At 44.4% G+C, this 12,661-nt stretch overlaps 1 protein-coding gene across 2 annotated transcripts in view; it reads right to left on the bottom strand.

Moving 5' to 3' along the window:
* The window catches only part of TRIM36 (tripartite motif containing 36), a 56,888-nt gene that overhangs the window by 22,938 nt on the left and 21,289 nt on the right, over window positions 1-12,661 (bottom strand). The gene's annotated exons all lie outside the window — the stretch shown is intronic.

Below are 12,661 nucleotides of genomic sequence, written 5' to 3'. Positions count from 1 at the left end.
GGGCGGGGGGGGGGGGGGGATTACCTATTTATTGGGGAGGACTTGCTTATCAGGGGCCCTATCCACCTAATGGGGTGACATACTGGTCTGGCTATTAAGTCTATTAATTAGGACCTTATTTACAGACTATTTTGGCTGAAATTATTTTATGTACCAGGACAAGTGGATAATCATGGGGGACAAGTAGATTATGCTCCGTTTCAGTCCCTTGGACAAGTAGATTTTTTTTTTGTTTAATCTCTACACCCCTGATTGAAACTGGCTATGGTTTTTGCAGAATTCTTCAGTAGAGTCCATTAAAGTCCAGAATCTGTACGTTGGGCACAAGGAATTCTGCATAACATCCAATGCCACAGTGTGAACATAGCCCAACAGACCAAATCCCACCAACCCTAGAAAAGCATCTAAACTGGTACTATGCTGAAGCGATGTGGTCATGTGACATTTGATGAATCTGTCCCAAGCATGCCAAAAAATCATTACAACATCTTTGTTCTAAACCTGCACATAAAGAGTAGACTAGAAATGCTCAATTCCCCCCCCCCCATTGGATACGCCTTTCCCTAACCCCTTAGTGGCCACCAGACTTACTCCCAAATTCAGCAGTTTAACCCTCTAAAATCTGTGTTTTCCAAACAGCGTGTCCCCAGCTGTTGCAAAACTACAACTCCCAGCATGCCCGGACAGCCTTTGGCAACAGCAGAAGTAACACCGTTTGGAAAAAACTGCTCTAGAAGCCGCATCTGTGAGGTCTCCAATTGGTTGCTATGGCAGCCGGAAGCCTCCTGAAGGCCTGTGTGCCTGCCATATTGAGATCTTCTTGCTTACTGTATCTTATAAGAAAAAAATATTTTTGGTCACATCAGAAAACAAAAAAAAGGTAATCAAAAAGTCAAATCTATACAAAACTATGCTACTGAGAAAAACTATAAAAGGGGCTAAAGCCTGAGCCCTCACATGGCTCTGTAGGAAAAAAAGTAAAAGATAAAAATAGTTAAAGGGGTGATCCAGGAAAAGAAAAACAAGCAATTTCTTCCAAAAAAACGCTCCGTCTGTCTGTCTCCAGGTTGGGTGTGGTTCTGCAGCTCAGTACCATTGAAGTGAACAGAGCCAAGTTGCAATAAACACACACAACCCGGGGACAGGCGTGGAGCTGTTTTTGAAAGAAATTAGCTATTTTTTTCTACTCCTAGGTAACCCCTTTAATATCAACTGTGTATTTTTATTGCCTTTTTTAATGTTCCACGTATAAAAAGGGATTTGAAAGGGATTTATTATTTATTTTGTGCAGTGTATTCAGCCTGTCAGCATAACGCTGACAGGCAATCTATCCAGCAGTGCTGCACAGCACAACCAGAAACACTGACAACTATGACAAGACCCCCAGCTGCTATAGAAATAGGCCGATTTGACCATGGCCTGTGAAGGGTTAATCCACTCCTGGTAGTTACAGCGGGAGCCTGGCTATCATACTGAAGCCCGAGCTGCTCATGTCCCTTAATGACCGCAGTAAAAAATAGGCATCAGTGGTCATTAACCTCTTAAGGACAATGGACATACGGAACGCACCAGGACGTACATTCACATCCTGTACATGAAGTGAGCACAGGAGCGGCACTGGCTTCATGTATGGCGGCTCCAGGCTGCGATCATTAAATCTTTAGATACCGTGATCAATACTGATCATGGCATCTGCCGCATTATCAGGGCAACTAATCGGCCCACCCGCGGTGTAATTATCCGGAGGTCCCCTCCTGACGGCTCTGACAATCTTCTCCTCTAGCCTGCCTTTTAACACACAGACTCAGGCTCTGTGCAGCTTTCAGTGAGGCTCCGTGCAGCTGTCAATCAAGCTTGGTGCAGAGAAACACTTCCTGAGTTCGGACTCCAGCCAGGCCGGAAAGAGACCGAACTCACTGTATTAATTGTGGCAGGGAACAGAACAGAGCCACCTAGTGGCTGTTTTTTCTATTTCATTTCAAACATATTTAATGTTGATAATTTTAAAAGCAAGTGAATGGGAAAGTGTCTGCTAATTACACAAGGAACACTATATTAAAAGTTTTGGATTTGGTGACAGGTACTCTTAAATGTGAAAAAGCCCCTCACTCAACAAAAATGTAAATCCCTTTTCTCATTTCCAAAAAAAAGGAGTGCTATTATAAAAAAAAAAAAAGAAAAACAATATTCACTATTAAAATATTGTGGTAACGATCCCGTAAAAAAAAATAAATCCAAAACTGATGCTTTTTGGTCACATTATATCCCAGAAAAATTAGAGATCAAAAAGTCATTTACATGCAAAAGTGGAACCAATCAAAACTACAGATCACGGGCAAAAAAGGACCCCTCATACAGCCCCGTATACGGAAAAATGAGAAAGTTATAGGGAGTCAGATTAGAGTGATTCAAAACATACAGTTCCAAAAGTATGAGTTTTATTTTTATTTTTTACAGTAGTAGAATAACCGTAAAGCACGTAAACATGGGTTTCATTTTAATGATATGGACCCAGAGAATAGAGATATAACATGTCAGTTTACTGTAAAGTGTACTGTGTAAAAACTAAATCCCCCAAAAGTTGTATACTTGCAGGGTTTATTTTTAATTTAACCAAACATTAATAATATCTTTTTTAGTTGCACCATAAATTTTTAGGATAAAAATGAAAAAAGATAAGAAAGCCCTCTCATGGGTCTGTAGATGGAAAAATTATTTAGTTATGGCTCTTAGAAGGCGAGGGAAAAAATAAAATAAAAATGTAATAAATTGGGTCGGTCCTTAAAAGGTACCTCTCATCAAAAAAACTTTTGATATATTATAGATTAATGTATGCAGAATAACTTTACAATTGCATGTTATTAAAAAATATGCTTCTTTCTATTTAATTTTCCACTTTGAAGGAATGACCACTAGGGGTCTCCCTACCAGTCCTGGCAGCAAGCATTTCAGACTCATGCTGGAGTCCTAAACACTACGAGCTGCCAGTCTGCTTTCTTCACAAAGGAGAACACTCAGAGCTGCCAGCCTGCTTTGTTCACAGCCTGTTTGGCTGTGAACAAAGCAGGCTGGCAGCTCTGAGTGTTTAGGACTCCAGCATGAGTCAGAAATGCTTGCTGACAGGACTGATCGGGAAAAATACAATAGAAAGAAGCATATTTTTCATTAACATGCTATTGGAAAGTTATTCAACATTCATTAATCTAAAATATATCAAAAGTTTATTTGATGAGAGGTACCCTTTAAAAAGGAGTACTCCGCTGCTCAGCGTTTGGAACAAACTGTTCCGAACGCTGGAGCTGGGAGCTCGTGACGTCATAGCCCTGCCCCCTCATGACATCACGCCTCGCTCCCTTCAATGCATAGACTTGTAACTGGTGTCAGAAAGTTAAACAGATTTGTACATCACTTCTATTAAAAAATCTTAATCCTTCCAGTACTTTTTAGGGGCTGTATACTAAAGAGAAATCCAAAAAAAGAAATGCCTTTCCTGTGATGTCCTGACCACAGTGCTCTCTGCTGTCCAGAACAGGAAAAAAATCCCCATAGAAAACATATGCTGCTCTGGACAGTTCCTAAAATGGACAGCAGAGAGCACTGTGGTCAGGACATCACAGAAAATGCATTTCTTTTTTGGATTTCTCTTTAATATACAGCCCTTAATAAGTACTGGAAAGATTAAGATTTTTTAATAGAAGTGATTTACAAATCTGTTTAACTTTCTTGCACCAGTTGATGATAAAAAAAAAAAAAAAAAAAAAAAAAAAAAAAGTTTTCAACAGGAGTACCCCTTTAAATGGTCAACGAAACAGTGCGACCATATAAGAAATAAGGTGCAAGTACATCAGACAACCAAAGATTAAAAGGTTCAGCCACGCCAATATTAAGAGATTTCCCCATGGACTCCAGCAGAGTGTATACAGACAGGCTCGGATACAATCGTTGAGGTTAATGTCAGAGAGGATTGTAGGGACAGAAAGATCCTACTTCTCTTTTTATCCTAGATTTAGCTTCAAACACTGCATCAAGACAGCAGGTGTGAGAGCACCCTAAAATAAATGCACTCCTGGCAGGGGTTTTCTAGTATACAGCATGCCCCTATCAATGTCCTGCTGAACGGGAGGCAGACACTTGTAGCCGAGCCTTCTCATATTCAATACAGCCTTATTATGTTATGTTGCCAAGTAACAGCCAGCAGAGATATGACAAATACCGTAGTCGTCTCAGAATGTGTGCCGTCAGTGCATTGTGCTCCTCTTCCCCTCACTGGGACTCCGGGCCGGACACAAATAGAGCCCAGAGCCATTCATGTCACACAGATTAAAGTATTACATTATAAACGCCCCACATGGCCCCTTCATGTCAAAATTTAAAGGGGTACTCCAGCGGAAAACATTTTTTTTTTAATCAACTGGTGCTAGAAAGTTAAAGGAGAACTCCAGACTATAAAAATAGTCCCCCATACTGTCGGCAGTAAAAAAATAAAAAATGTACATACCTTCCTTCACTCCCCCAGGGCCTCCGGTAACCCGCTCCGGTCTCTGCTGCGATCCACTTCCTGGTTGCCGGTGGTTGGTGAGTCATACTGCGCTCAACCAATCACCGGCCGCAGTGAAGTCCCGACTCGGCCAGTGATAGGCTGAGCGGCAGTGTGACGTTTTCGGCCCCGGCAGCAGGTGCCAGTGTAGTGAAGAATTGTGTGTCCTGAAGCGTTCTCACACTGCCGCTCAGCCTATTGCCAGCCTAGTCGGGACTTCACTGCGGCCGGTGATTGGTTGAGCGCAGTATGATTCATCCGACCACCGGCAACCTGGAAGAGGATCGCGACGGAGACCAGAGAAGGTTACCGGAGGAGCGAAGGAAGGTATGTACATCTTCATTTTATTTATTTATTTATTTATTTATTTTACTGCTGGCAGTATGGGGGACAATTTTTATATTCTGGAGTTCTCCTTTAAACAGATTAGTAAATCACTTCTATTAAAAAAAATCTTAATCCTTCCAGTACTTATTAGCTGCTGAATACTACAGAGGAATTTTTTTTTTTTGGAACACAGAGCTCTCTGCTGACATCATGACCACAGTGCTCTCTGCTGACATCTCTATCCATTTTAAGACCTGTCCAGAGTAGGAGAAAATCCCCATAGAAAACATATGCTGCTCTGGACAGTTCCTAAAATGGACAGAGATGTCAGCAGAGAGCAGTGTTCCAAAAAAATTCCTCTGTAGTATTCAGCAGCTAATAAGTACTGGAAGGATTAAGTAGTTTACAAATCTGTAACTTTCTGGCACCAGTGGATTTAAAAAATAAAAATAAAAATTATTTCCATTGGAGTACCCCTTTAATGTAAAAAATTTTTTATTAAAATAAGACTAAGTCACAAAGCATCAAATTCTTCAAAAAATATAATTATTCCACACACGTAACTTCAATTAATGATTGCATCAAATAATAAATATTATGGCGCTCAAAGTTCACCCATACATAAACACAATAGGTAGTCTGCTAAACAATGAAAGAGTCTGGTTAGTGTGGTAGTCTTATTTACACTGCAAATCTGTGTCCGTCTGTGTCCACAAAGGATTGAGCAAGATATTAACCCATTAAGGCTACGTTCACACTGCTGGCTGTCTCCGGCAGTGTGAAGTCCGCTATTTTAGGATCGAGAAAAGGCGGGGGAAAAATAAAACGACAAAAAGTGAGTTTGATGGGCGAATTTGCCGGAGCATACCGGTAGTGTGAAAGGGACCTAAGACTAGGAACATAAATATGCTGCAGATTTTCTGCAGCAGAAAATGAGCCAGATGTCTCTTACTATCTTTCTTTGTAAGCCTGTTTAGTTTGTCCTGACCCATTTGCACTGCGCTTTTTTCCTCCATTAGTAATGCATTGCCCATGCTTTGTATTTTATTGCTGTTAGTACAATGTTCTGATGCTGGACGGTTGTTACTGAATATATTACCTGCTCCGTATACTTCCTGAATTTTACCATTGTCTTTCGCTCCATATTTCCTCCCCTTTTCCCCTTAGAGCTTTTCCTTTTTATTGCTCTTACTTGGGCCTTGGCCCTTATATTCGTTGTTGTATTTCCAATGCATTTATTGTATACGTGCTGTGCATTCTATGTTTGAGGTTTAATAAACTTACTCCGTTTGATACTGAAAATGAGCCAGAAGAGAAAATGTAAAAAGAAATTGCACGATTCTGCAATTCCGCAACTTGGCACAAGTTCCATTCAGTTGAGCATGCTGAACGGCATGGCAGAATTCCGGTATAATTTCCGTGTTCTCAGAACACAGAATTCCCAGTAGTTCAAGCCCCACTGACTTCCATGAGATTACGCTGCAGAATTCTGAAATATATAGACTGGTCTTATATTTTTGCGGAATGCGGAATTTCCGTAAAGTAGTGCCTGCTGCGGAAATTCCGCTTTCTGAATGGGACTGCAGAATCCCATTGGAATCAATGGGCAGTGGAATTCAGCCACGTGAACATTGCCTTATACTTCCCCTTTCCAGCTGGATTCACTTCAGTCTAACGTGTGTCCCTACCCTAAAGGGGTACTCTGGCTGTAATGCCCCCCACTAGCACAAACACACCCAGGCTGTGGAGAAAAACAAACATGTACATACCACCCTATGCACCCCAAGTATTACATGGGGGTCGTTTCATCACAGCGTCACTGAGCCAATTACTGGCTGAGGCACTGACCTCCCAGCACCATGAAGAGAGCTCGGTTAAGACTGGGGGTCAATCCGTCCTAGTATTAGCTATCGGAGTACCCCTTTAAAAAAGGACACAGTGGGTTAGGGCCTCGAGGACTGTCATTATTTTATGACGCTCACAGTTCGGCCTCCCCTTCCATGTGGAATGATCTTTTTAAAAAGGTTACAGAGCATGCCCACAAACTTTTCCTATTCATGTCAATGGGACGGCTCTTTTCTCTTGTGGCGATTAAATGCTATTAACAACCTACTCCGGTAAGACAGCCATCTTACCAGAGTTGTTTATAATAGAATTTGATAGCTGCCTTTAGAACATATTTACAAACCCACCAGCTATGAATCAGCTCCTGAGCTTGCTTAAAAGTTCTTTAGCGCGCACAGGACAAATGTACGTCCGGGTGTTGTCTAAAAAAAGGCAAGAAAATTGGCCAAGGATTTACACGTAATAAAAAAGTTGCTAGAATTAAAGGTTAACTCATTAAAACTAATTTTTGCTATTGCACTCCTTATGATAAATAAGAGATTTCTAATATACCGTATTTATCGGAGTATACCACGCACCGGCCTATAACACGCACCCTAATTTTACCAAGGATATTTGGGTAAAAAAAGTTTTTTACCCAAATATCCATGATTAAATGAGGGTGCGTGTGTGCGCGTGTATACCCCGATATACCCCAGGGAAAGGCAGGGGGAGAGAGGCAGTCGCTGCCCGCTTCTCTCCCCCTGCCTTTCCTGGGGTCTAGAGCGCTGCTGTCGGCCCTTTTCACCCCCTGGTTATCGGCGCCGCTGCCCGTTCTGTCTCCCTGACTATCGGTGCCGGCGCCGACAGCCAGGGGGAGAGAAGGGGCAGCGGCACCCATTGCCGGCGCCGCTGCCCCCCCCCCCCCCATCCCCGGTGGCATAATTACCTGAGTCGGGTCCGCGCTGCTCCAGGCCTCCGTCGTGCGTCCCCAGCGTCGTTGCTATGCACGGCGCGGCGCTCTGACGTCATGCGCCGCGCCGTTCAGCGCATAGCAATGACGCCGGGGACGCACGACGGAGGCCTGGAGCAGCGCGGACCCGACTCAGGTAATTATGCCACCGGGGATGGGGGGAGGCAACGGGGCAGCGGCGCCGGCAATGGGTGCCGCTGCCCCTTCTCTCCCCCTGGCTGTCGGCGCCGCTTCTCTCTCCCTGGCTATCGGCGCCGGCACCGATAGTCAGGGGGACAGAACGGGCAGCGGCGCCGATAACCAGGGGGTGAAAAGGGCCGACAGCAGCGCTCTAGACCCCAGGAAAGGCAGGGGGAGAAAAGCGGGCAGCGACGACCTCTCTCCCCCTGCCTTTCCTGGGGGTGTATCGGCGTATAACACGCACACAGACTTTAGGCAAAAAATTTTAGCCTAAAAAGTGCGTGTTATACGCCGATAAATACGGTACTTTGTTTAAAAAAAAATTCAGTTTTCTATGTTTTATTTGTGCTTAAAAAAGCTCAAGAACACATTTTCCCCCCATCTCATACACAGGACTGAAGCCCAAACACAGGAAGTGCAGCCTGGAGTGCTGAGGGGGGTGTGTCCAGTCTCATCCAATCATAGCTCCTTTTCAAACAAAGTATATTAGGATTTTTTTTATTTACCATAAGGAGTGCAATAGCAAAAATGAGTTTTAATGAGAGTTGCCATTTAAAGGGTACCCTTCATCAAAATTTTTTTTTTTATATATTATAGATTAATGTATGCAGAATAACTTTCCAATAGCATGTTATCAAAAATATGCTTCTTTCTATTTCATTTTCCACTTTGAAAAAATGACCACTAGGGGTCTCCCTACCAGTCTTTTTTTTTTTATATATAGATTTCAGACTCATGCAGGAGTCCTAAATCTCAGACAGCAGCCGGAACACAGACAAACGCACCACTGCTCACTGCCAGGGAGCAGTGCTGTGCTTGTCTGTGTCCCGGCTGCAGTCTGAGATTTAGGACTCCAGCATGAGTCTGAAATCTATATAAAAAAAAAAAAAAAAAAAAAAAAAAGTCTGGTAGGGAGACCCCTAGTGGTCATTTTTTCAAAGTGGAAAATTAAATAGAAAGCATATTTTTTAATAAAATGCTATTGGAAAGTAATTCTGCATACTTTAATCTAATATATCAAAAGTTTTTTTTGATGAGAGGTACCCTTTAACCCCTTAAGGACCAGGCCATTTTACACCTTAAAGGAGTAGTCCAGCGGTGATTCAGTGGTGAGCAACTTATCCCCTATCATAAGGATAGGGGATAAGTTGCAGATCGCGGGGGGTCCGACCGCTGGGGCCCCCTGCGATCTCCTGTACGGAGCCCCGACAGCCCGCTGGAAGGGGGCGTGTCGACCTCCACACGAGGCGGCGGCCGACACGCCCCCTCAATACAACTCTATGGCAGAGCCGAAGCGCTGCCTTCGGCAATCTCCGGCTCTGCCGTAGAGATGTATTGAGGGGGCGTGTCGTCCGCCGCCTCGTGCGGGGGTCGACACCCGCTATCTCGGCGGAGAGCCGGGGCCCCGTACAGAGAGATCGCAGGGGGCCCCAGCGGTCGGACCCCCCGCGATCTCAAACTTATCCCCTATCCTTAGGATAGGGGATAAGTTTTTCACCACTGGACTACCCCTTTAAGGACCAGAGCGTTTTTTGCAATTCTGACCACTGTCACTTTAAACATTAATAACTTTGGAATGCTTTTAGTTATCATTCTGATTCCGAGATTGTTTTTTCGTGACATATTCTACTTTAACTTAGTGGTAAAATTTTATGGTAACTTGCATCCTTTCTTGGTGAAAAATCCCAAAATTTGATGAAAAAAAATGAAAATTTAGCATTTTTCTAACTTTGAAGCTCTCTGCTTGTAAGGAAAATGGATATTCAAAATAAAACATTTTTGGGTTCACATATACAATATGTCTACTTTATGGTTGCATCATAAAATTTATGAGTTTTTACTTTTGGAAGACACCAGAGGGCTTCAAAGTTCAGCAGCAATTTGGAAATTTTTCACAAAATTTTCAAACTCGCTATTTTTCATGGACCAGTTCAGGTTTGAAGTGGATTTGAAGGGTCTTCATATTACAAATACCCCATAAAAGACCCCATTATAAAAACTACACCCCCAAAAGTATTCAAAATGACATTCAATAAGTGTATTAACCCTTTAGGTGTTTCACAGGAATAGCAGAAAAGTGAAGGAGAAAATTCACAATCTTCATTTTTTACACTCGCATGTTCTTGTAGACCCAATTTTTTAATTTTTGCAAGGGGTAAAAAGGAGAACATTTTTACTTGTATTTGAAACCCAATTTCTCTCGAGTAAGCACATACCTCATATGTCTATGTTAATTGTTCAGCGGGCGCAGTAGAGGGCTCAGAAGGGAAGGAGCGACAAATTGTTTTTGGGGGGCATGTCACCTTTAGGAAGCCCCTATGGTGCCAGGACAGCAAAAAAAAAAACCACATGGCATACCATTTTGGAAACTAGACCCCTCAGGGAACGTAACAAGGGGTAAAGTGAACCTTAATACCCCACATGTGATTCACGACTTTTGCATATGTACAAAAAAAAAAAAAATGTTTTACCTAAAATGCTTGGTTTCCCAAAAATGTTACATTTTTAAAAAGGATAATAGCAGAAAATACCCCCCAAAATTTGAAGCCCAATTTCTCCCAATTCAGAAAACACCCCATATGGGGGTGAGAAGTGCTCTGCTGGCGCACTACAGGTCTCAGAAGAGAAGGAGTCACATTTGGCTTTTTGAAAGCAAATTTTGCTCTGGGGGCATGCCGCATTTAGGAAGCCCCTATGTTGCCAGGACAGCAAAAAAAAACAAAACACATGGCATACCATTTTGGAAACTAGACCCCCTCGGGGAACGTAACAAGGGGTAATGTGAACCCAAAAATTTTAGATTTTTAAAAAGGGTAATAGCAGAAAATACCCCCCATAATTTGTAAGACAATTTCTCCCGAGTACGGCGATACCCCATATGTGACCCTAAACTGTTGCCTTGAAATACGACAGGGCTCCAAAGTGAGAGCGCCATGCGCATTTGAGGCCTAAATTAGGGATTGCATAGGGGTGGACATAGGGGTATTCTACGCCAGTGATTCCCAAATAGGGTGCCTCCAGCTGTTGTAAAAGTCCCAGCATGCCTGGACAGTCAGTGGCTGTCTGGTAATACTGGGAGTAGTTGTTTTGCAACAGCTGGAGGCTCCGTTTTGGAAACAGTGGCGTACCAGACGTTTTTCATTTTTATTGGGGAGGGGGGCTGTGTAGGGGTATGTGTATATGTAGTGTTTTTTACTTTTTATTTTATTTTGTGTTAGTGTAGTGTAGTGTTTTAGGGTACAGTCGCACGGGCGGGGGGTTCACAGTAGTTTCTCGCTGGCAGTTTGAGCAGCGGCAGAAAATTTGCCTCAGCTCAAACTTGCAGCCGGATACTTACTGTAATCCTCCGCCCATGTGAGTGTACCCTGTACGTTCACATTGGGGGGGGACACGGGACGGGACATCCAGCTGTTGCAAAACTACAACTCCCAGCATGTAGGGTCTATAAGTGCATGCTGGGAGTTGTGGTTTTGCAACAGCTGGAGGCTCTGTTTTGGAAACGGTGGCGTACCAGACGTTTTTCATTTTTATTGGGGAGGGGGGCTGTGTAGGGGTATGTGTCTATGTAGTGTTTTTTACTTTTTATTTTATTGTGTGGTAGTGTAGTGTAGTGTTTTTAGGGTACAGTCGCACGGGCGGGGGTTCACAGTAGTTTCTCGCTGGCAGCTTGAGCTGCAGCAGAAAATTTGCTGCAGCTCAAACTTGCAGCCGGATACTTACTGTAATCCTCCGCCCATGTGAATGTACCCTGTACATTCACATTGGGGGGGGGGAACATCCAGCTGTTGCAAGACTACAACTCCCAGCATGTACGGTCTATCAGTGCATGCTGGGAGTTGTAGTTTTGCAACAGCTGGAGACACACAGGTTGTGAAACACCGAGTTTGGCAACAAACTCAGTGTTTTGCAGCCAGTGTGCCTTCAGCTGTTGCAAAAGCTACAACCCCCAGCATGTACGGACAGCGGAAGGGCATGCTGGGTGTTGTAGTTATGCAACAGCGGGAGGCATACTACTTTGGCTGGGGATTGTAGTTCTGCAACAGCTGGAGACACACTGGTTTGCTACTTAACTCAGTGTGCCTTCAGCTGTTGCAAAACTACAATTCTCAGCAGTCACCGACAGCCAACGGGCATGCTGGGAGTTGTAGTGGTGCATCTGCTGGTTGCATAACTACAACTCCCAGCATGCACTTAAGCTGTTTGTGCAAGCTGGGAGTTGTAGTTACACAACAGCTGAAGGTACACTTTTCCATAGAAAGAATGTGCCTCCAGCTGTTGCAAAACCATAAGTCCCAGCATGCCCATAAGTGCATGCTGGGAGTTGTGGTGGTCTGCCTCCTCCTGTTGCATAACTACAGCTCCCAGCATGCCCTTTTTGCATGCTGGGAGCTGTTGCTAAGCAACAGCAGGAGGCTGTCACTCACCTCCTGCTGCTGCTTGATCGCCGCACAGGTCAGTCCCGCCGCCGTCGTCGTCGCTCCTGGGGCCCCGATCCCAACATTAACGCCGGGGATCGGGGTCCCCAGCACCCGGGGTGCACGTCCCGCACCCGCCCTCCGGAAGAGGGGCGGAGCGGGTGCGGGAGTGACACCCGCAGCAGGCGCCCTGATTGGTCGGCCGGTAATCCGGACGACGAATCAGGGCGATCGTGAGGTGGCACCAGTGCCACCTCACCCCTGCAGGCTCTGGCTGTTCGGGGACCCGATTGACCCGGAATCGCCGCAGATCGCTGGACTGAATTGTCCAGCGATCTGCGGCCATCGCCGACATGGGGGGGCATAATGACCCCCCTGGGCGATATGCCGCGATGCCTGCTGAAC

The sequence above is a fragment of the Hyla sarda genome, chromosome 1 (assembly GCF_029499605.1).
Source record: "Hyla sarda isolate aHylSar1 chromosome 1, aHylSar1.hap1, whole genome shotgun sequence".
NCBI classification, from domain to species: domain Eukaryota; kingdom Metazoa; phylum Chordata; class Amphibia; order Anura; family Hylidae; genus Hyla; species Hyla sarda.
This window is presented reverse-complemented; position numbering and strand designations above follow the sequence as displayed.